General features: G+C 38.9%; 1 long non-coding RNA gene across 1 annotated transcript; it reads left to right on the plus strand.

Moving 5' to 3' along the window:
* Nucleotides 1-2241: 2241 nt before the first annotated feature.
* LOC107789976 (uncharacterized) lies at nt 2242-2772 on the plus strand. The gene is made up of 2 exons (XR_001648945.2): nt 2242-2323; nt 2509-2772. It is a non-coding gene; the product is annotated as an uncharacterized LOC107789976 (long non-coding RNA).
* Nucleotides 2773-21621: the final 18849 nt, after the last annotated feature.

The raw sequence follows: 21621 nt of genomic DNA on the forward strand, positions 1-21621 counted from the left end.
CTTTCTTGTGGAGTGGGCCGAACACCTCGGCAGTATAGATGCATCTATGGATCGCGCCGCACGTCCCTCGGCAGTGTACACGATACTCTGGAACGGGCCGTACGACCTCGGTAGAAATCGTGCCTAATAATAATAATAATTATACGATACTTTGCTATTTTAATTGCAGCTTGTGAATTTAATTAACGGATTGAAAATTGTTGCATTTGAAGGACTTTTATTATTTTTGCTAATTGAATAAATTTATTGTTAACTCTGTGAATCATGTTGATTTAAATAATTCTATTTTATTCTATTTATTATTGTTGACCCTTAGTGAGTGTAAAAGTCGACTATCTCGTCTCTACTCCTTCGAGATTAGGCTTGATACTTACTGGGTATACGTTGTTTACGTACTCATACTACACTTGTTGCACTTTTTGTGCAGGATCTGAGGCAGGTACTAGTGGAGGACCTATCATCGCACATCCACGTTATCCAGAGGCCTAGTGGTGAGCTGCCTTTCTGAACCGTTCTGCAGCTACTAGTGCCTCTCCTTGTATTTTCATTCTGTCTATTTTTATTTCAGATAGTATTTGGAGTTTTGTATAATCTACTAGATGCTCATACACTTGTGACACCGGGTCTTGGCACGCACATTGGTAGAATTTGAAATTTGTATTATTTCTTGGATTTAAATTAATCAGTATCTTTTTTATTTTCTCTAATATTTCTAGTAAAGTAATAAAATTACTTAGAAAATTATTTTGAAATTAATTGATATATGTTTAATTTATTAATTGGCTTGCCTAGCTGTAGTGTTAGGCGCCATCACGACCAAATTAGGTCGTGACATACACATATGTCCCTATTAATGTTGTTTAAAAATTTGACTTTTATTCATGTTATATCATTCATATTTTAATTTTGATAATTTTGATTGTGAAATATTTCAGTCAGCTTGCCATGGTTCTCAAATTCTAACGTGCTGGCTATGAATCTGTATTTTCGTGTGATTTCAGTGTTTCTTTCAATGTTCCCTTGTATTTTAGTCTTTGTGCGAATAATGGAAAAAGTTAATTGAATGACTTTCTATTTAACAAAAATAAAGGATATCGACTTCAAAAGGTGATCACGTACACTAGTATTTTGAGACTTGCATCGTTCATCAGATTCATGCATTTACTTGTTTATTTATCATCTATCACCCTTCATTTTTTTCTGATGTATTATTTTCTTTCCAATTTATTTATGTCACCATCAGGGACAGATGTAGCGTTATGACTATGTATTCATCTGAACCCATAACTTTTGACATGTATGTATGCGTGTATATATATATATATATATATATATATATATATATATATATATATATATATATATATATATATAACCTTGTTAAGCATGCAGAATAAGTAATTAAAATGATGTCAATTCATTAATTGAGTCACATGCAAAGGGTCTTCCCAAAGTATAACAAGTAGATGAATGCTAATATATAATTATTGGCAGCTATGTCGGTTAGGCAACATAATTATCAAATTATGTTTAGGAATTTCTACTGCTAAATTATATAGTCATACACACTAAATGCTAATGAGAATCTTCCTAATATAGTGGGGAAAAAAATTCATTTTTCTGTAAAATCCTAAATCCCAACTAAAGTCCAAGCAAGAGAATGCGTACATAAAATAAAAGTGTACAGTTCCTTCGATAGATTGAATTATAAATAGCATTCTACTAACATTGTAAATAGCATTCTACGCTGTTACTAGTAAATTTTAATATGTGACAGCAGGTTAATTATCATTTTTACCAAGTAATCAATTAAAATAATATTTATCAAAAAATATTATTGTAACATATTATTGTAAAATAATAAAACTTAAACTCTAATTGAAACGTATTATTGTAATCATATTCAAATGACAATAAGTAGTGGATCAGGCTCACCATGAACTTTCATATGCATATTCCGAGAACAAAAGATCAACGCAAAGTAAGTAGAGCAACTTGGGAGCACAATTTACAAGATATTGAAATACATTTTTTCTTTTTTAATTAGAAATTGTGGGGCAGAAAATAATTTAAATTATATAAACTGCATTATTTACAAGGGAAAGCGAGCCTAAGCAACTTAAACATAAGACAAATTGATTAATACTATTAAAGAAAACTACTATAGTCCATCTATTGAGCTAGATCATTACATGAAAATTCTATAAATACGCCACTTTAGGAAACAATATAGTGCACATGCAGACACTTGAAATACTATTGCCTAATATGGCGGTTTTTAAGCTTGGCTTCATTCTCACTGTTCTTCTCATGACAACCACAAGTTAGTATTCGTCTCTTTTTGTCTCTGCATATTGAAATAATATTATTACGCCTAATTGTCACCATGTGAATGAACGTATTTCTTATACACAGACAGATACAGATATATTGCATGAATGTGAGTTTTTATTCATGTTATATTAATCATAATTTGATTTTGATAATTTTAATTGAGAAATATTTCAGTGAACGTGCAATGGTTCTCAAAAACGAATGTGCTGGCTTGGAATGTTGATCATGATCTCTCAAGAGTTGAAAGGAGTCTGCTCCCTCAACTTAATGATTTTGTAACTTGTCTGAAACCTTGTCAAACAAACGATGACTGCAGTGATTGTTGGGTTTGCTGTAAGTGTGATACGACCCATCATTGCGGCGCATTTACTGGGTAAAGTCTCTGCAAATTGCACATTATTGTTCAAATGCGACGAACTCTACTTCTATTTCCAATTACGAATTTGTCTTTTCGTGTGATTTCAATTTTTTTTTTTCATTTTAATGTTTCCTTTTTCTTTGTCACGACCCAAAATCCCACCACAGGCGTCGTGATGACACTTATTCTTTAAAACTATATATATAGGTAAGCCGATATTCATTATATTTCGAAGCAATCTTTTTTAAGTATGAATTAAATACAAATGTCAAAACCAACAGCGGAACAAGTATGAATATAACAATCTCCCAAGACTGATAGTACTGAGCCACAAACTCTAACTGAATACATGAAATAATCTCAAGGATCGAATACCCAATACTGTTTGAATAATAAATAACAGTACAATAAAATGGAAAGATTCTAAGGAACTGCGACGACCAAGAAGCTCTACCTTGAATCCTTGCGATCCCACTCTAACTCTGTCCGAGTCCGATATCTCCAATATCTGGCTCTGCACAAAAATGTGCAGAAGTATAGTATGAGTACACCATAGTCGGTACCCAGTAAGTATCAAGACTAACCTCAATGGAGTAAAGACGAAGTACAGTCAAGACACTCACTAGTCTAATAACCTGTGCAATATGATATACAAAATAAGAATAGGAAACAAATAACAATAAGGCAACATAAAACAACTAGTGATATGCACAACAAGACAACGAGAACACCATTAACATCGCTCAACAAATAATAAATATAAGTACACCCAATTAAATCAAGTCCTTCAAATAAATGTCTTTCACATATAATTCTTCCAAATAACTCTCTTTCAAATATAATTTTCTCAAATAAATATCTTTCGAATATAAAATTCTTTCAATAAATCTCTTAAAATATAATTTTCTCAAATAAATATCTTTCAAATACAATTCTTTCATATAATACCTTTTTGAATAAAAATCCATCCAAATAAATATTTTGAATATAATTCTTTCAATTAAAAAATCACCATGTGACACCTCATTTCATAATCATAAAAATACGGGTCTCAACCCATTTTTTTATTTTTCGTAAACACGGGTCTCAGCCTATTTTCATATTTCCACGGAACTTCGTGCCCATAATTAAGTCATCATATTTTCCCGGCACCTCGTGCCACTTTTCATATTACAGCTGCTCGGACAGTTCACGTGCCAATATTATTATCATTTAATCACAACACCTCGTGCCCACATTTCATATCACAACTACAGAGACAATTCACTTGCCAATATCTTTATTATTTACTCACGACACCTCATGCCCACATTTTATTTTATAATCCTGTTACACCCTGTACGTCCCAAAGTGACGTATAATGAATATGAGACTTGTTAATCATGATTTAAATGAGTTTAAAGTCAGAATATGACTATATATGATGATTGGACAAAACACATAAAGTTTGGGGAAAATCGGATTAAAGTTGCGGAAAATCCGACTAAGAATTTGTCCAATAACAAAGCTTTTTGAGAAATATATTTCGTGTATTATATGAGGTCTTTTTGGCTCATATTATATACCAAATTGAAGGTCTTGTAATTTAGTTTCCAATGCTCTTAACCGATTGATCATACGATATCCGGATAAAAAGATATAAGCGTCGGAAGATGGGCGAATCAGAGGGTGCCAAGCTAGCACCATTTGACTTTTCAAAAGTTGATATATTTTCTTTAACTCGTCTCTCTCTCTCTCTCTCTTCATTTTTATATAGAATATGACCAGAGGACACCATAAATGGTCCTTGAGCTCTTTAATATTGCTTCAAACAAGACTATCATCTCGGACACGAAATCAAGAAGCAATAACATTAAAACGATACCTACAACGTAAGTATCGCGATATCGCCTCTTTTTTTCTTTGTAGTTTGAGTTTTGGAATGTATTTAATAGTTAATAAAAATTCTTAATTTCTGTATTTAAGCTTTAAAATATCAAGAAAAGTTGATAAATTCGTTTTCTAATAGTTACACCTCACGGGACGGTAATCGGAAGCCGTGAGTTCGAGTTATTTGATTTGTATTGGACTGTTTTGTGGGCTGTTTTGTGTTACTTTTGGGCTGTATATTGTGCTGCTGATTTATGGAGTTTGGAAGGATAAAAATGGAGTGGAGAGACGCCACATGTGGTAGGATAGTAGGTTGGTCGCTCGTCGTTGTAGTTGCATGCTAATTGATAATTTGTTGATTGGGTGTATTATGGTATATTTGGGGGTTTTGTTGTATTGAAGGTCCCAGATTGTAATTAGGTTGGTTTTGAGTTGCTGATTGTATTATGTTTGTATCTCGCCTATAGTAGGCTTGAGGGAGCACTAAAAGCAGGGGAAATGTTGCCCGTTTTATTTTAGAATTGAGTTATCGTTTGAGATACATAATATACTACCGCCATCTAAATTGTACACATATTTCTTTGGTATAGGGTTGGCGCTCTAGTTATCATAATCTTGTTGTTGTGTTGCATTGACGACTTGAGGTATGTTAAGGCTATCCCTTTTTTCTTTTTGGCATGATCCAAATGATACAAACGAAACGAGCAAAATACGCAACGTTCATAAATGACTCTATTCATAGAAATACTAGAGGTGTCTATATTCTTGATTTTTCATGTGAATTATTATTATATACTCTATTCATGGGTCTCAGAAAAATACGTATTTGATAAAGTTTGTCCGAAAGGCATATTGATTTTATGATATTCGAGAAATCTTATTAACGTATTTCTTATACATTTCATGCATTTATACATGTACATTGACCCATGACCAGAAAGCGTTATATACGCATATATTATATATATATATGGGATATGGGAAAAGGTTAAGGCGTTATATACGCATCACCACCTGATCAGCTGGTATATGTTGATAATTTTGCCCATAGTGGCCGAGATGATATGATGGGATGCCCTCAGAGGCTTGATGATATTATGTACACCTATACCTATGCATGATACGATATTTACACGCATGTGCATGATATTATAAATGTTTCAGGATTCACAAAGTTATTTAGATTCATAGGTGGAATTCTTTACCCCATGTTTCATCTATGTCTTTTATGTACTGATTTTCATGCTTTACATACTCAGTACATTATTCGTACTGACGTCCCTTTTTTCCTAGGGATGCTGCATTTCATGCCTGCAGGTGCAGGTAGACAGGCTGACGATACCATTCTTAGGATCCTTGATCAGCGAGAGTTGGTGGGCTCCATTTGATCCGGAGCTGCTTTGAGTTTTGGTACGATGTGTTTACATATATATATGCGTACGACGGGGCCCAGTCCCGTCCTTTATACAGTTGTACACTCTAATAGAGGTCTGTAGACAGTCATATATAGTTAGATAGTATGTGTCCTTGTCGGATAACCCTACCGTATTCCATATATATATGTATATATGTCTTTTGGTCATATTTTCTCACGTCAGTTGTTCATATGAATTAGTAGTTTATTTTCTGACTTTATGCATGACCTACACTTATTTCATGTTTATATCTTAGGCGAATGCTTAGGGGTATTCGATAAGTAGAACTTGGGTACTCGTCACGGCCCATCAGTTTGGGTCGTGACAAAAGTGGTATCAGAGCAGTTCTGTCCTAGGGTTGTCTGCAGACCGTGTCTTGTAGAGTCTTGTTTATGGGTGTGTTATTCACCACATTTATAGACAAGAGGCTACAAGATATTTAGGATGGTTACTCTTCTTTCTTCTTAGATCGTGCGATATAAGAATTCATTTTCCTAACGACATGTTATGTTTTCAGCGATGCCCAAGAAGGCTACAACCGCCCAGAAGGGCAAGTCCGTGGATGATGAGACTACAAGTATAGCGCCACGAGCTACCAGGTATCGGGGAGAGTCCCGTAGTGAGACTCCATCTCAGACTTCACAGACTCTTGCCTTTCTAGAGGAGATCCGAGTGGCACCAGCTCCACCACTCGCTCCAGTACCCTCAGCTCCTCATCCAGATGCACCGTATCAGGAGATGAGAGATGCTATTCAGTTATTGACTCGGTTAGTGGCCGCACAAGCTCGACGTCAGGAGGTTGGTATTGGTCATGCAAATAGGGCCATTAGTGCGAGGGTTCGTGATTTTATTAATTTGGACCCTCTGATATTCACTGGAGCAGATCCAAATGAGGACCCTCAGGTATTTATCGATAGGATGCAGAGGACTTTGAGGGTAATGAAGGCCATTGCGACTGAGTCAGTTGAGCTAGCTTCCTATAGACTTTGAGATATTGCAATTAATTTGTACGAGTCTTGGGAGTTGTCCAGAGGTGAGGATGCCATTCCCGCAGTATGGCAGGATTTTACAGAGGCTTTTCTTCATCATTATTTTCCACCAGAGCTTAGACGGGCCGGAGTTGATAGGGTCTTGACCCTTCGACAGGGTAATATGAGTGTTCGGGAGTACAGCTTTCAGTTTGATTCTTTGGTGAGGTATGCTCCCATTATTGTAGATAAGATGGAGGATCGGGTTCACCCGTTCGTGATGGGGTTGGAGCCGTACCTGCTCAATGACTGTATGTCGGTCTCACTTCATCCAGGCATTGATATTTCTCATATTCAGGCATACGCTCAGGGTGTAGAGGAGCGTAAGCAGAAGCAGAGGGCCGATCGTGAGCATGATAGGGGCCAGAGTAAGAGAGAAAGATCTTCAGGTCCTTCAGGTGAGTTTCGAGGTAGTCAGAGACAGCAATTCCCGAGGTATCCAGCTCAGCCATCAGTTAGTGTACCCCCTCAGTTTTCCGGTAGGAGATTTGATCGTTCCACATACTCAGGGCCCAGCCAGAGTTCAAGGGCCTCTCGTTCTTAATATAGGGGTGAGTCAAGTCAGATGAGGGCACCCTTGCCACGATGTGCTCAGTGTGGTAAGCATCATGTCGGGCAGTATCTCGTGGGGTTGGGTGTTTGTTATACTTGTGGTTATCCATGCCATGTTATGAGAGATTGTCCGACGAGAGGTGGTGCAGGTATAGTTCAGTCAGCGGGATCTATAGCTGGTTCGTCATCATCAGTACGTCCCCCTAGGCAAGGATCACAGGCACCAGTCGGTCATGGTAGAGGCAAAAGTGGAGCATCTAGCTCGAGCGGTCCTCAGAACCGCATTTATGCATTAGCGGGTCGACAGGATCATGAGTCATCACCTAATGTTGTTATAGGTATATTATCAGTCTCTTCATATGATATATATGCATTGATTGATCCAGGTTCCACCTTATCGTATGTCACTCCGTTGGTTGCTAGCAAGTTGGGATAAAACTTGAGTTGATTAAACCTTTTGAGGTGTCTACACCTGTTGGGGATCCAGTGATAGCTAGACGGGTATATAGAGATTGTATAGTAGGAGTTCTTAGCCGTTCTACAGTAGCGGACCTGATTAAGCTAGATATGGTAGAATTTGATGTTTATAATGGGTATGGATTGGTTGGCTTCTTGTTATGCTAATGTTGATTTTAGATCAAAGATGGTTCGGTTCCAGTTTCCAGGGGAGCCAATTCTAGAGTGGAAAGGTAATACTGCATCGCCGAGAGGTAGGTTTATTTCCTATCTCAAGGCAATGAAGATGATCAGAAAGGGTTATATTTATCACTTAGTTCGGTTACAGGATGTAAAAGCAGAGTCACCGACCCTTCAATCTATTCTAGCGGTTAATGAGTTTCCCTATGTTTTTCCCCATGAGCTTCCAGGCCTTCCGCCAGAGCGGGAGATTGAGTTTTCTATTGACACATTACCAGTTAATCAGCCGATATTTGTTCCTCCTTATAGAATGGCACCTACAGAGCTGAGAGAGTTGAAAGAACAACTGAGGGAATTGCTTGAAAAAGGCTTTATCAGACCTAGTACATCACCGTGGGGAGAACCTGTGTTATTTGTGAGAAAGAAAGATGGTTCCTTGCGGATGTGTATTGATTACAGACAATTGAATAAGGCGACGATCAAGAATAAGTACCCACTCCCGAGGATTGATGATTTATTTGATCAGTTGCAGGGTGCCAGGTGTTTCTCAAAGATAGACTTGAGGTCGGGGTACCATCAGGTAAGGGTTAGAGAAAAGGATATTCTGAAGACAGCATTCAGGACCAGATACAGACACTTTGAGTTTCGTGTTATGTCGTTCGGTTTGACTAATGCCCCAGCGGTATTCATGGACTTGATGAACCGTGTGTTTAGACCCTTTCTAGATCTGTTAGTGATTGTATTTATAGATGATATTTTGGTTTATTCTCGTTCAGTGGCTGAGCATGTAGATCATTTGCGTACTGTACTCAAAGATCTACAAAAAAGGAAGTTGTATGCAAAATTCTCTAAATGTGAATTCTGGTTGAGTTCTGTAGCCGTCCTTGGTCATATTATTTCGGGTGAGGGTATCCGGGTCGATACACATAAGATTGAGGCAGTGAAGACTTGGCCTAGGCCCATGACACCAACAAAGGTTCGTAGCTTCCTGGGTTTGGCAGGTTATTACAGGAGATTTGTAGAGGGGTTTTCTTCAGTTTCAGCACCATTGACAAAGTTGACTCAGAAGGCAACCAAGTTTCAGTGGACTGATGCTTGTGAGCGGAGTTTCCAGGCATTGAAGGACAGATTGACTTCAGCACCGGTTCTGACACTTCCAGAAGGGACCGATGGTTATGCTATCTATTGTGACGCTTCGGGCGTTAGATTGGGTTGTGTATTGATGCAGCGTGGTAAGGTTATCGCTTATGCTTCTAGAAAACTAAGAAACCACGAGAAGAATTACCCTACCCACGATTTAGAGTTAGCCGCGGTGATTCATGCACGAAAGATGTGGAGGCACTATTTGTATGTCAGAGGCGATGGTTGGAGCTACAAAAAACACTATGATGTTGATATTTTATACCATCCAGGAAAGGCCAATGTAGAAGCCGTCGCCCTCAGCCGTAGATCTATGGGTAGCTTATCATATTTACAGCCAGAGAAAAGTGAGATAAGTTATGAGATTCATCAACTAGCTAATCTTGGAGTTCGATTATTAGATTCAGGTGGTACCGGAGTTACTATTCAAAACACAACAACATCCTCTCTAGTAATTGAAGTGAAGGAATGCCAGTATGAAGATCCTGTGCTAGCTCACTACAGAGATACAACCCCTCAAAAGGAGAAGACACCATTGGAGATTACAGGAGATGGAGTCCTCAGATATCGAGATCGATTATGTGTTCCTAATGTAGCTGGGTTGCGCCAGCAGGTTATGGGAAAAGCTCACTATTCTTGTTATTCCATTCATCCAGGAGCGACGAAGATGTATCATGATATCAGGGTAATATACTGGTGGGACGGAATTAAGAAGGATATAGCAGAGTTTGTTGCTCAGTGCCCAAATTATCAGCAGGTTAAGATTGAGCATCAGAAATCCGGTGGATTATTGCAGGCTATAGAGATTCCGACTTGGAAATGGGAAGTGATTAACATGGATTTCATCATAGGCTTACCTCGTACCCAGCGTAAGTTCGATTCTATATGGGTTATTATTGATAGAGTTACAAAATCAGCCCATTTTCTGCCTGTCAGGACTACGTATTCAGCAGAGGATTATGCAAGGATTTATATTAAGGAGATAGTACGACTTCATGGTGTCCCTATATCTATTATCTTAGATAGAGGTGCTCAATTTATAGCTAATTTCTGGAGGTCCTTCCAAAAAGGATTGGGGACTCAAATAAGTCTTAGTACATCATTTCATCCTCAAAAAGACAGTTAAGCTGAGCGTACTATTCAGACACTGGAGGATATGCTGCGAGCTTCTGTGATGGACTTCAGGGGTAACTAGGATTATCATCTTCCACTTATTGAGTTCGCATATAATAATAGTTATCATTCCAGCATTTAGATGGCTCCATACGAAGCTCTTTACGGACGAAAGTGTAGGTCACCTATCAGATGGTTCGAGATTGGGGAAACTAAGTTAGTAGGACCAGAGTTGGTACAACAGGCAGTTGAGAAGATTAAGCTTATATGAGAAAGGCTATTAGTAGCTCAGAGTCGTCAGAAGTCATATGCAGATAATCGATGACGAGACTTGGAGTTTTAGGTAGATGACTGGGTATTCCTAAAGGTATCACCGATGAAAGGCGTTATGAGATTCAATAAGAAAGGAAAGCTTAGCCCTCGGTACATTGGACCTTATAAGATCATACGCAGAGTAGGCCAGGTAGCATATGAGTTAGACTTGCCTTACAACTTGGAGTCAGTACATCCAGTTTTTCACGTGTCTATGCTCCGCAAGTGTATTGAAGATATTTCTAGAGTCATTCCAGTTGACGATATTCAGGTCACAGAACATCTATCATATGAGGAAGCTCCCATTGCTATACTAGATAGACAAGTTCGGAGATTAAGAACTAAAGACGTATCTCCGGTTAAAGTACTTTGGAGGAACAATAATGTGGAGGAGATGACTTGGGAAGCTGAAGAAGACATGAAGTCTAGGTATCCTCACCTGTTTCCGCTTCCGGAGGAGGATCGGACTGAGACATCACAACCTTAGGTACGTATATGGTACTTGATTCTTATGTTAGTTATTATCATTGGTCGTGTGGGACCATTGGTGTTATTGATGATTGTGGACCTGTGTGGCTTTGTATTGTTAGGTTTTCTATCTGACAGGTTGGTAGTGGTACCATTACAGAGGAGACTCTGCCAATATATCTATAAATCTCTAGGAGTTTAACATTCGAGGACGAATGTTTCTAAGGGGGAAAGATTGTTACACCCTGTACGTCTCAAGGTGACGTATAATGAATATGAGACTTGTTAATCATGATTTAAATGAGTTTAAAGTCATAATATGACTATATATGATGGTTGGACAAAACACATAAAGTTTGGGGAAAATCGGATTAAAGTTGCGGAAAAACCGATTAAGAATTTGCCCTATAACAAAGCTTTTTGAGAAATATATTTCGTTTACTATATGAGGTCTTTTTGGGATATATTATACCAAATAGAAGGTCTTGGAATTTAGTTTCCAATGCTCTTAACCTTTTGGTCATACGATATCCTGATAAAAAGATATAAGCATCGGAAGATGAGCGAATCAGAGGGTGCCAAGCTAGCACCTTTTGACTTTTCAAATGTTGATATATTTTCTTTAACTCGTCTCTCTCTCTTCATTTTTACATAGCACATGACCAGAGGACACTATAAACGGTCCTTGAGCTCTTTAATATTTATTCAAACAATACTATCATCTCGGACACAAAATCAAGAAGCGATAACATTAAAACGATCCTTACGACGTAAGTATCGCTATATCGCCTCTCTTTTTCTTTGTAGTTTGAGTTTTGGAATGTATTTGATAGTTAATAAAAATTCCTAATTTCTGTATTTAAGCTTTAAAATATCAAGAAAAGTTGATAAATTCGTTTCCTAATAGTTAGACCTCACGGGACGGTGATAAGAAGCCGTGAGTTCGAGTTATTTAATTTATAGTGGAATATTTTGTGGGCTGTTTTATGTTGCTTTTGGGCTATCTATTGTGCTGCTGATTTATGGACTTTGGAAGGATAAAAATAGCGTGGAGAAACTCCACATGTGATAGGGTAGTAGGTTGATCGCTCGTCGTTGTAGTTGCAGGCTAATTGATAAATTATTGATTGGGTGTATTACGGTATATTTGGGGGTTTTGTTGTATTGAAGGTCCCGGATTGTAATTAGGTTGGTTTTGAGTTGCTGATAGTATTATGTTTGTATCTCGCCTATAGTAGGCTTGAGGGAGCAGTAAAATCAAAGGAAATGCTCCCGTTTTGTTTTAGAATCGAGTTATCGTTTAAGATACATAATATACTACCGCCATCTAAATTGTACACATATTTCATTGCTACAGGGTTGGCGCTTTAGTTGTCATAATCTTGTTGTTGAGTTGCATTGACGACTTGAGGTATGTTAAGGCTGTCCCTTTTTTCTTTTTGGCATGATCCAAATGATACAAACGAAACGAGCAAAATACGCAACGTTCATAAATGACTCTATTCATAGAAATACTAGAGGTGTCTATATTCTTGATTCCCCATGTGAAATATTATTATATCCTCTGTTCATGGGTCTCAGAAAAATACGTATTTGATAAAGTTTGTCCGAAAGGCATATTGATTTTATGATATTCGAGAAATCGTATTAACGTATTTCTTATGCATTTCATGCATTTATACATGTACATTGACCCATGACCATAAGGCGTTATATACGCGTATATTATATGTATTTGGGATATGGAAAAAGGTTAAGGCATTATATACGCACCACCACCTGATCAGCTGGTATATGTTGATGATTTTGCCCACAGTGGCCGAGATGATATGATGGGATGCCCTCAGAGGCTTGATGATGTTATGTACACCTATACTTATGCATGATACGACATTTACACGCACGTGCATGATATTATAAATGTTTCAGGATTCACAAAGTTATTTAGATTCGCAGGTGGAATTCTTTTCCCCATGTTTCATCTATGTCTTTTATGTACTGATTTTCATGCTTTACATACTCAGTACATTATTCGTACTGACGTCCCTTTTTGCCTGGGGACGCTGCGTTTCATGCCCGCAGGTGCAGGTAGACAGGCTGACGGTCCCCCTTCTAAGGATCCTTGATCAACGAGAGTTGGTGTGTTCCATTTGATCCGGAGCTGCTTTGAGTTTTGGTACGATGTGTTTACATATATATATATATATATATATATATATATATATATATATATATATGTGGGCGACGGGGCCCAGTCCCATCCTTTATACAATTGTACACTCTAATATAGGTTTGTAGATAGTCATGTATAGTTAGATAGTGTGTGGCCTTGTCGGATAGCCCTACTGTATTCCATATATATATATATATATATATATATATATATATTTATGTATATGGGATATATATATATATGTATATATGTCTTTTGGGCATGTTTTCTCACGTAGGTTGTTCATATGAATTAGTAGTTCATTTTCAGACTTTACGCATGACCTACACTTATTTCATGTTTATATCTTAGACCAATGCTTAGGGGTGTTCGATAAGTAGAACTCGGGCACTCGTCACGGTCCATCGGTTTGGGTCATGACAAAAGTGGTATCAGAGCAGTTTTGTCCTAGGGTTGTCTACAGACCGTGTCTAGTAGAGTCTTGTTTAAGGGTGTGTTGTGTACCACACTTATAGACATGAGGCTACAAGATATTTAGGATGGTTACTCTTCTTTCTTATCTTAGATCTTGCGATATAAGAATTCATTTTCCTAATGACATGTTATGTTTTCAGCGATGCCCAAGAAGGCTACAACCGCCTAGAAGGGCAAGTCCGTGGATGATGAGACTACAAGTAGAGCGCCACGAGTTACCAGGTCTCAGGGAGAGTCGCATAGTAAGACTCCATCTCAGACTTCACATACCCTGCCCTTTCCAGAGGAGATCTGAGGGGTACCAGCTCCACCACTCGCTCCAGTACCCCCAGCTTCTCATCCAGATGCATCGGGTCAGGAGATGAGAGATGTTATTCAATAATTGACTCGGTTAGTGGCCGCACAAGATCGACGTTAGGAGGTTGGTATTGGTCATGCAGATAGGGCCATTAGTGCGAGAGTTCGTGATTTCATTAATTTGGACCCTCTGATATTCACTGGAGCAGATCCAAATGAGGACCCTGAGGTATTTATCGATAGGGCAGAGGACTTTGAGGGTAATGAAGGCCACTGCGACTGAGTCAGTTGAGCTAGCTTCCTATAGACTTCGGGATATTTCCATTAATTGGTACGAGTCTTGGGAGTTATCCAGAGGTGAGGATGCCCTTCCAGCAGTATGGAAGGATTTTACAGATGCTTTTCTTCATCAATATTTGCCACCAGAGCTTAGACGGGGCAGAGTTGATAGGGTCTTGACCGTTCGACAGGGTAATATGAGTGTTCGAGAGTACAACCATCAGTTTGATTCTTTGGCGAGGTATGCTCCAATTATTATAGCTAAGATGGAGGATCGGGTTCACCGATTCGTGATGGGGTTGGAGCCGCACCTGCTCAATAACTGTATGTCGGTCTCACTTCATCCAAACATTGATATTTCTCGTATTCAGGCATACGCTCAGGGTGTAGAGGAGCGTAAGTAGAAGCAGATGGCCAATCATGAGCATGATAGGGGCCAGAGTAAGAGATCAAGATCTTCAGGTCCTTCGGGTGAGTTTCGAGGTGGTCAGAGATAGCAGTACCCGAGGTATGCAGCTTAGCCATCATCTAGTGCACTCCCTCAGTTTTTCGGTAGGAGATTTGATCGTTCCATATATTCAGGGCCCAGTCAGAGTTCCAGGGCCTCTCGTTCTCAGTATAGGGGTGAGTCAAGTCAGATGAGGCCACCCTTGCCACGATATGCTCAATGTGGTAAGCATCATGTCGGGCAGTGTCACGTGGATTTGGGTGTTTGTTATACTTATGGTTATCCAGGTCACATTATGAGAGATTGTCCGACGAGAGGTGGTGCAGGTATAGTTCAGTCAGCGGGATCTATAGCTGGTTCGTCATCATCAGTACGGCCCCCTGGGCATAGATCAAAGGCACCAGTCGGTCGTGGTAGAGGAAGAAATGGAGCATCTAGCTCGAGCGGTCCTCAGAACCGCATTTATGCATTAGCGGGTCAACAAGATCATGAGTCGTCACCTGATGTTATTACAGGTATATTATCAGTCTCTTCATATGATGTATATGCATTGATTGATCCAGGTTCCACCTTATCGTATGTCACTCCGTTGGTTTCTAGCAAGTTTGGGATAGAACCTAAGTTGATTAAACCTTTTGAGGTATCTACACCTATTGGGGATCCAGTGATAGCTAGACAGGTATATAGAGATTGTATAGTAGGAGTTCTTTGCCGTTCTACAGTAGCGGACCTGATTGAGCTAGATATGGTAGAATTTGATGTTTATAATGAGTATGGATTGGTTGGCTTCTTGTTATGCTAACGTTGATTGTAGATCAAAGATGGTACGGTTCCAGTTTCCAGGGGATCCAGTTCTAGAGTGGAAAGGTAATACTGTATCGCCGAGAGGTAGGTTTATTTCCTATCTCAAGGCAAGGAAGATGATCAGAAAGGGTTATATTTATCACTTAGTTCGGGTACAGGATGTGAAAGCAGAGTCACCGGCCCTTCAATCTATTCCGATGGTTAATGAGTTTCCCGATGTTTTGCTCGATGATCTTCCAGGCCTTCCGCCAGAGCGGGAGATTGAGTTTGCTATTGACACATTACCAGATACTCAGCCGATATCTATTCCTCATTATAGAATGGCACCTGCAGAGCTGAGAGAGTTGAAAGAATAACTGAGGGATTTACTTGAAAAAGGCTTTATTAGACCCAGTACATCACCGTGGGGAGCACCTATGTTGTTTGTGAGAAATAAAGAAGGTTCCTTGCGAATGTGTATTGATTACAGATTAGTTGAATAAGGCGACGATCAAGAATAAGTACCCACTCCTGAGGATTGATGATTTATTTGATTAGTTGTAGGGTGCCAGGTGTTTCTCGAAGATAGACTTGAGGTCGGGGTACCATCAGGTAAGGGTTAGAGAAAAGGATATTCAGAAGACACCATTCAGGACCAGATACAGACACTTTGAGTTTCGTGTTATGTCATTCGATTTGACTAATGCCCCAGCGGTATTCATGGACTTGATGAACCGTATGTTCAAAAGCTTTCTAGATCTGTTCGTGATTGTATTTATAGATGATATTTTGTTTTATTCTCGTTCAGAGGCTGAGCATGTAGATCATTTACGTACTGTACTCAGAGATCTAAAAAAAAAGGAAGTTGTATGCAAAATTCTCTAAATGTGAATTCTGGTTGAATTTCTGTAGCCTTCCTTGGTCATACTATTTCGGGTGATGGTATTCGGGTCGATACATAGAAGATTGAGGCAGTGAAGACTTGGCCTAGACCTACGACACCGACAGAGGGTCGTAGCTTCCTGGGTTTGGCAGGTTATTACAGGAGATTTGTAGAAGGGTTTTCTTCCCTTTCAGCACCATTGACAAAGTTGACTCAGAAGGCAACCAAGTTTCAGTGGACTGATGCTTGTGAGCGGAGTTTCCAGGTATTGAAGGACAGATTGACTTCAGCACCGGTTCTGACACTTCCAGAAGGGACCAATGGTTATGCTATCTATTGTGATGCTTTGGCTGTTGGATTGGGTTGTGTATTGATGCAGCATGGTAAGGTTATCGCTTATGCTTCTAGACAACTAAGAAACCACGAAAAGAATTACCCCACCCATGATTTAGAGTTTGCCACGGTGATTCATGCACTAAAGATGTGGAGGCACTATTTGTATGGCATTTATGTTGATATCCATACAGACCATAAGAGCCTTCAGTATATATTCAAGCAAAAGGAATTCAGTTTACGTCAGAGGCGATGGTTGGAGCTACTAAAAGACTATGATGTTAATATTTTATACCATCCAGGAAAGGCCAATGTAGAAGCTGTCGCCTTCAGCCGTAGATCTATGGGTAGCTTATCATATTTACAGCCAGAGAAGAGTGAGACAAGTTACGAGATTCATCAGCTAGCTAATCTTGGAGTTCGATTACTAGATTCAGGTGGTACCGGAGTTACTATTCAGGACACGACAACATCCTTTCTAGTAATTGAAGTGAAGGAACGCCAGTATGAAGATCATGTGCTAGCTCACTACAGAGATACAACCCCTCAAAAGGAGAAGACACCATTGGAGATTATAGGAGATGGAGTCCTCAGATATCGAGGTCGATTATGCGTTCCTAATGTAGCAGGGTTGCGCCAACAGGTTATGGGAGAAGCTCACTATTCTCGTTATTCCATTCATCCAGGAGCGACGAAGATGTATCATGATATTAGGGTAATATACTGGTGGGACGGAATGAAGAAGGATATAGCAGAGTTTGTTGCGCAGTGCCCAAATTGTCAGCAGGTTAAGATTGAGCATCAGAAACCCGGTGGATTATTGCAGGCTATAGAGATTCCGACTTGGAAATGGGAAGTGATTAACATGGATTTCATCATAGGCTTACCTCGTACCCAGCGTAAGTTCGATTCTATATGGGTTATTATTGATAGACTTACAAAATCAGCCCATTTTCTGCTTGTCAGGACTACGTATTCAGCAGAGGATTATGCAAGGATTTATATTAAGGAGATAGTACGACTTCATATTGTCCCTATATCTATTATCTCAGATAGAGGTGCTCGATTTACAGCTAATTTCTGGAGGTCCTTCCAAAAAGGATTGGGGACTTAAATAAGTCTTAGTACAACATTTCATCCTCAAACAGACGGTCAGGCTGAGCGTACTATTCAGACACTGGAGGATATGCTACGGGCTTGTGTGATGGACTTCAGGGGTAACTAGGATGATCATCTTCCACTTTTTGAGTTCGCATATAATAATAGTTATCATTCCAACATTCAGATGGCTCCATACAAAGCTCTTTACGGGCAAAAGTGTAGGTCATCTATCGGATGGTTCGAGGTTGGGGAAACTAAGTTAGTAGGACCAGAGTTGGTACAACAGGCAGTTGAGAAGATTAAACTTATACGGGAAAGACTATTAGCAGCTCAGAGTCGTCAGAAGTCATATGCAGATAATCAACGACGAGACTTGGAGTTTCAGGTAGATGACTGGGTATTCCTAAAGGTATCACCGATGAAAGGCGTTATGAGATTCGGTAAGAAAGGAAAGCTTAGCCCTTGGTACATTGGACCTTATAAGATTATACGCAGAGTAGGCCAGGTAGCATATGAGTTAGACTTGCCTTCCAACTTTGAGTCAGTACATGTGTCTATGCTCCGCAAGTGTATTGGAGATATTTCTAGAGTCGTTCCAGATGACGATATTCAGGTCACAAAACATCTATCATATGAGGAAGCTCCCATTGCTATACTAGATAGACAAGTTCGGAGATTGAGAACTAAAGACGTATCTTCGGTTAAAGTACTTTAGAGGAACAATAATGTGGAGTAAATGACTTGGGAAGCTGAAGAAGACATGAAGTCTAGGTATCCTCACCTGTTTTTGCTTGCGGAGGAGGATCAGACTGAGACATCACAACCTTAGGTACATATATGGTACTTGATTCTTATGTTAGATATTGTCATTGGTCATCTGAGACCATTGGTGTTATTGATGATTGTGGACCTGTGTGGCTTTGTATTGTTGGGCTTTCTATCTGACAGGTTGGTAGTGGCACCATTACAGAGGAGACTCTACCAAAATGTCTATAAATCTCTAGGAGTTTAACATTTGAGGACGAATGTTTCTAAGGGGGGAAGATTGTTACACCCTGTACGTCCCAAGGTGACATATAATGAATATGAGACTTGTTAATCATGATTTAAATGAGTTTAAATTCATAATATGACTATATAATATGGTTGGACAAAACACATAAAGTTTGGGAAAAATCGGATTAAAGTTGCGGAAAAACCGACTAAGAATTTGCCCTATAACAGAGCTTTTTGAGAAATGTATTTCGTGTGATATATGAGATCCTTTTGGGACATATTATATACCAAATTTAAGGTCTTGGAATGTAGTTTCTAATGCTCTTAACCGTTTGTTCATGCGATATACTTATAAAAAGATATAAACATCCGAAGATGAGCGAATCAGAGGGTGCCAAGCTAGCACCTTTTGACTTTTCAAAAGTTGATATATTTTCTTTAACTCATCTCTCTCTTCATTTTTACATAGCACATGACCAGAGGACACCATAAACGGTCCTTGAGCTCTTTAATATTGCTTCAAACAAGACTAGCATCTCGGACACGAAATCAAGAAGCGATAACATTAAAACGATCCCTACGACGTAAGTATCGCGATATCACCTATCTTTTTCTTTGTAGTTTGAGTTTTGGAATGTATTGAATATTTAATAAAAATTCCTAATTTCTGTATTTATACTTTAAAATATCAAGAAAAGTTGATAAATTCGTTTCCTAATAGTTAGACCTCACAGGACGGTGATTGGAAGCCGTGAGTTCGAGTTATTTGATTTGTAGTGGACTATTTTGTGGGCTGTTTTGTGTTACTTTTGGGCTGTCTATTGTGCTGATGATTTATGGAGTTTGGAAGGATAAAAATGGCGTGGAGAAACGCCATATGTGGTAGGGTAGTAGGTTGGTCGCTCGTCGTTGTAGTTGCAGGCTAATTGATAATTTATTGATTGGGTGTATTATGGTATATTTGGAGGTTTTGTTGTATTGAAGGTCCCGGATTGTTATTAGGTTGATTTTGATTTGCTGATTGTATTATGTTTGTATCTCGCCTACAGTAGGCTTGAGGGAGCAGTAAAATAAGGGAAAATACAGTCCGTTTTATCTTAGAATCGAGTTATCGTTTGAGATACATAATATACTACCGCCATCTAAATTGTACACATATTGCTTTGCTATAGGGTTGGCGCTCTAGTTGTCATAATCTTGTTGTTGTGTTGCATTGACGACTTGAGGTATGTTAAGGCTATCCCTTTTTTTCTTTTTGGCATGATCCAAATGATACAAACGAAACGAGCAAAATACGCAACGTTCATAAATGACTCTATTCATAGAAATACTAGAGGTGTCTATATTCTTTATTCCCCATGTGAATTATTATTATATCCTCTGTTCATGGGTCTCAGAAAAATACGTATTTAATAAAGTTTGTCCGAAAGGCATATTGATTTTAAGATATTCGAGAAATCTTATTAACGTATTTCTTATGCATTTCATGTATTTATACATGTACATTGAACCATGACCAGAAGGCGTTATATACGCGTATATTATATGTATATAGGAAATGGGAAAAGGTTAAGGCGTTATATACGCACCACCACCTGATCAGCTGGTATATGTTGATGATTTTGCCCACAGTGGCCGAGATGATATGATGGGATGCCGTCAGAGGCTTGATTATGTTATGTACACCTATACCTATACATGATACGATATTTACACGCACGTGCATGATATTATAAATGTTTCAGGATTCACAAAGTTATTTAGATTCACAGGTGGAATTCTTTACCCCATGTTTTATCTATGTCTTTTATGTACTGATTTTCATGCTTTACATACTCGGTATATTATTCGTACTGACGTCCTTTTTTTCCTGGGGACACTGCGTTTCATGCCCGCAGGTGCAGGTAGACAGGCTGACGGTCCCCCTTCTTAGGATCCTTGATCAGCGAGAGTTGGTGTGCTCCATTTGATCCGGAGCTGCTTTGAGTTTTGGTACGATGTGTTTACATATATATATATATGGGTACGACGGGGCCCAGTCTCTTCCTTTATACAGTTATACACTCTAATAGAGGTATGTAGATTGTCATGTATAGTTAGATAGTATGTGGCCTTGTCGGATAGCCCTACCGTATTCCACATATATATGTGTGTGTCTTTTGGGCATGTTTTCTCACGTAGTTGTTCATATGAATTAGTAGTTCATTTTCAGACTTTACGCATGACCTACACTTATTTCATGTTTATATCTTATGCTTAGGGGTGTTCGATAAGTAGAACTCGGGCACTTGTCACGGCCCATCGGTTTGGGTCGTGACAAATCCGTCTGGCAATAGCCACAAGCTCCCAATTTTCACATAAATCAGATTGTTATCAATTTACCAACAACAAGACAAATTGCACCAAGGCATAAAATAAACACAAGGAACATCACAACATCACATGAAAATCAACAACACAATTACTCCACATCATTACATATCGTCCCTGACAATAGCCACTCTTATCTCTCCTATAGGCACCCTTATCCCTCCGCCCTGACAATATCAATAGCCACCATTATCGCTCTTATAACCACCCTTATCGCTCTTATAACCATCCGTATCGCTCCTATAGCCACCCTTATCGC

The sequence above is a fragment of the Nicotiana tabacum genome, chromosome 24, assembly GCF_000715075.1.
Source record: "Nicotiana tabacum cultivar K326 chromosome 24, ASM71507v2, whole genome shotgun sequence".
NCBI lineage: Eukaryota > Viridiplantae > Streptophyta > Magnoliopsida > Solanales > Solanaceae > Nicotiana > Nicotiana tabacum.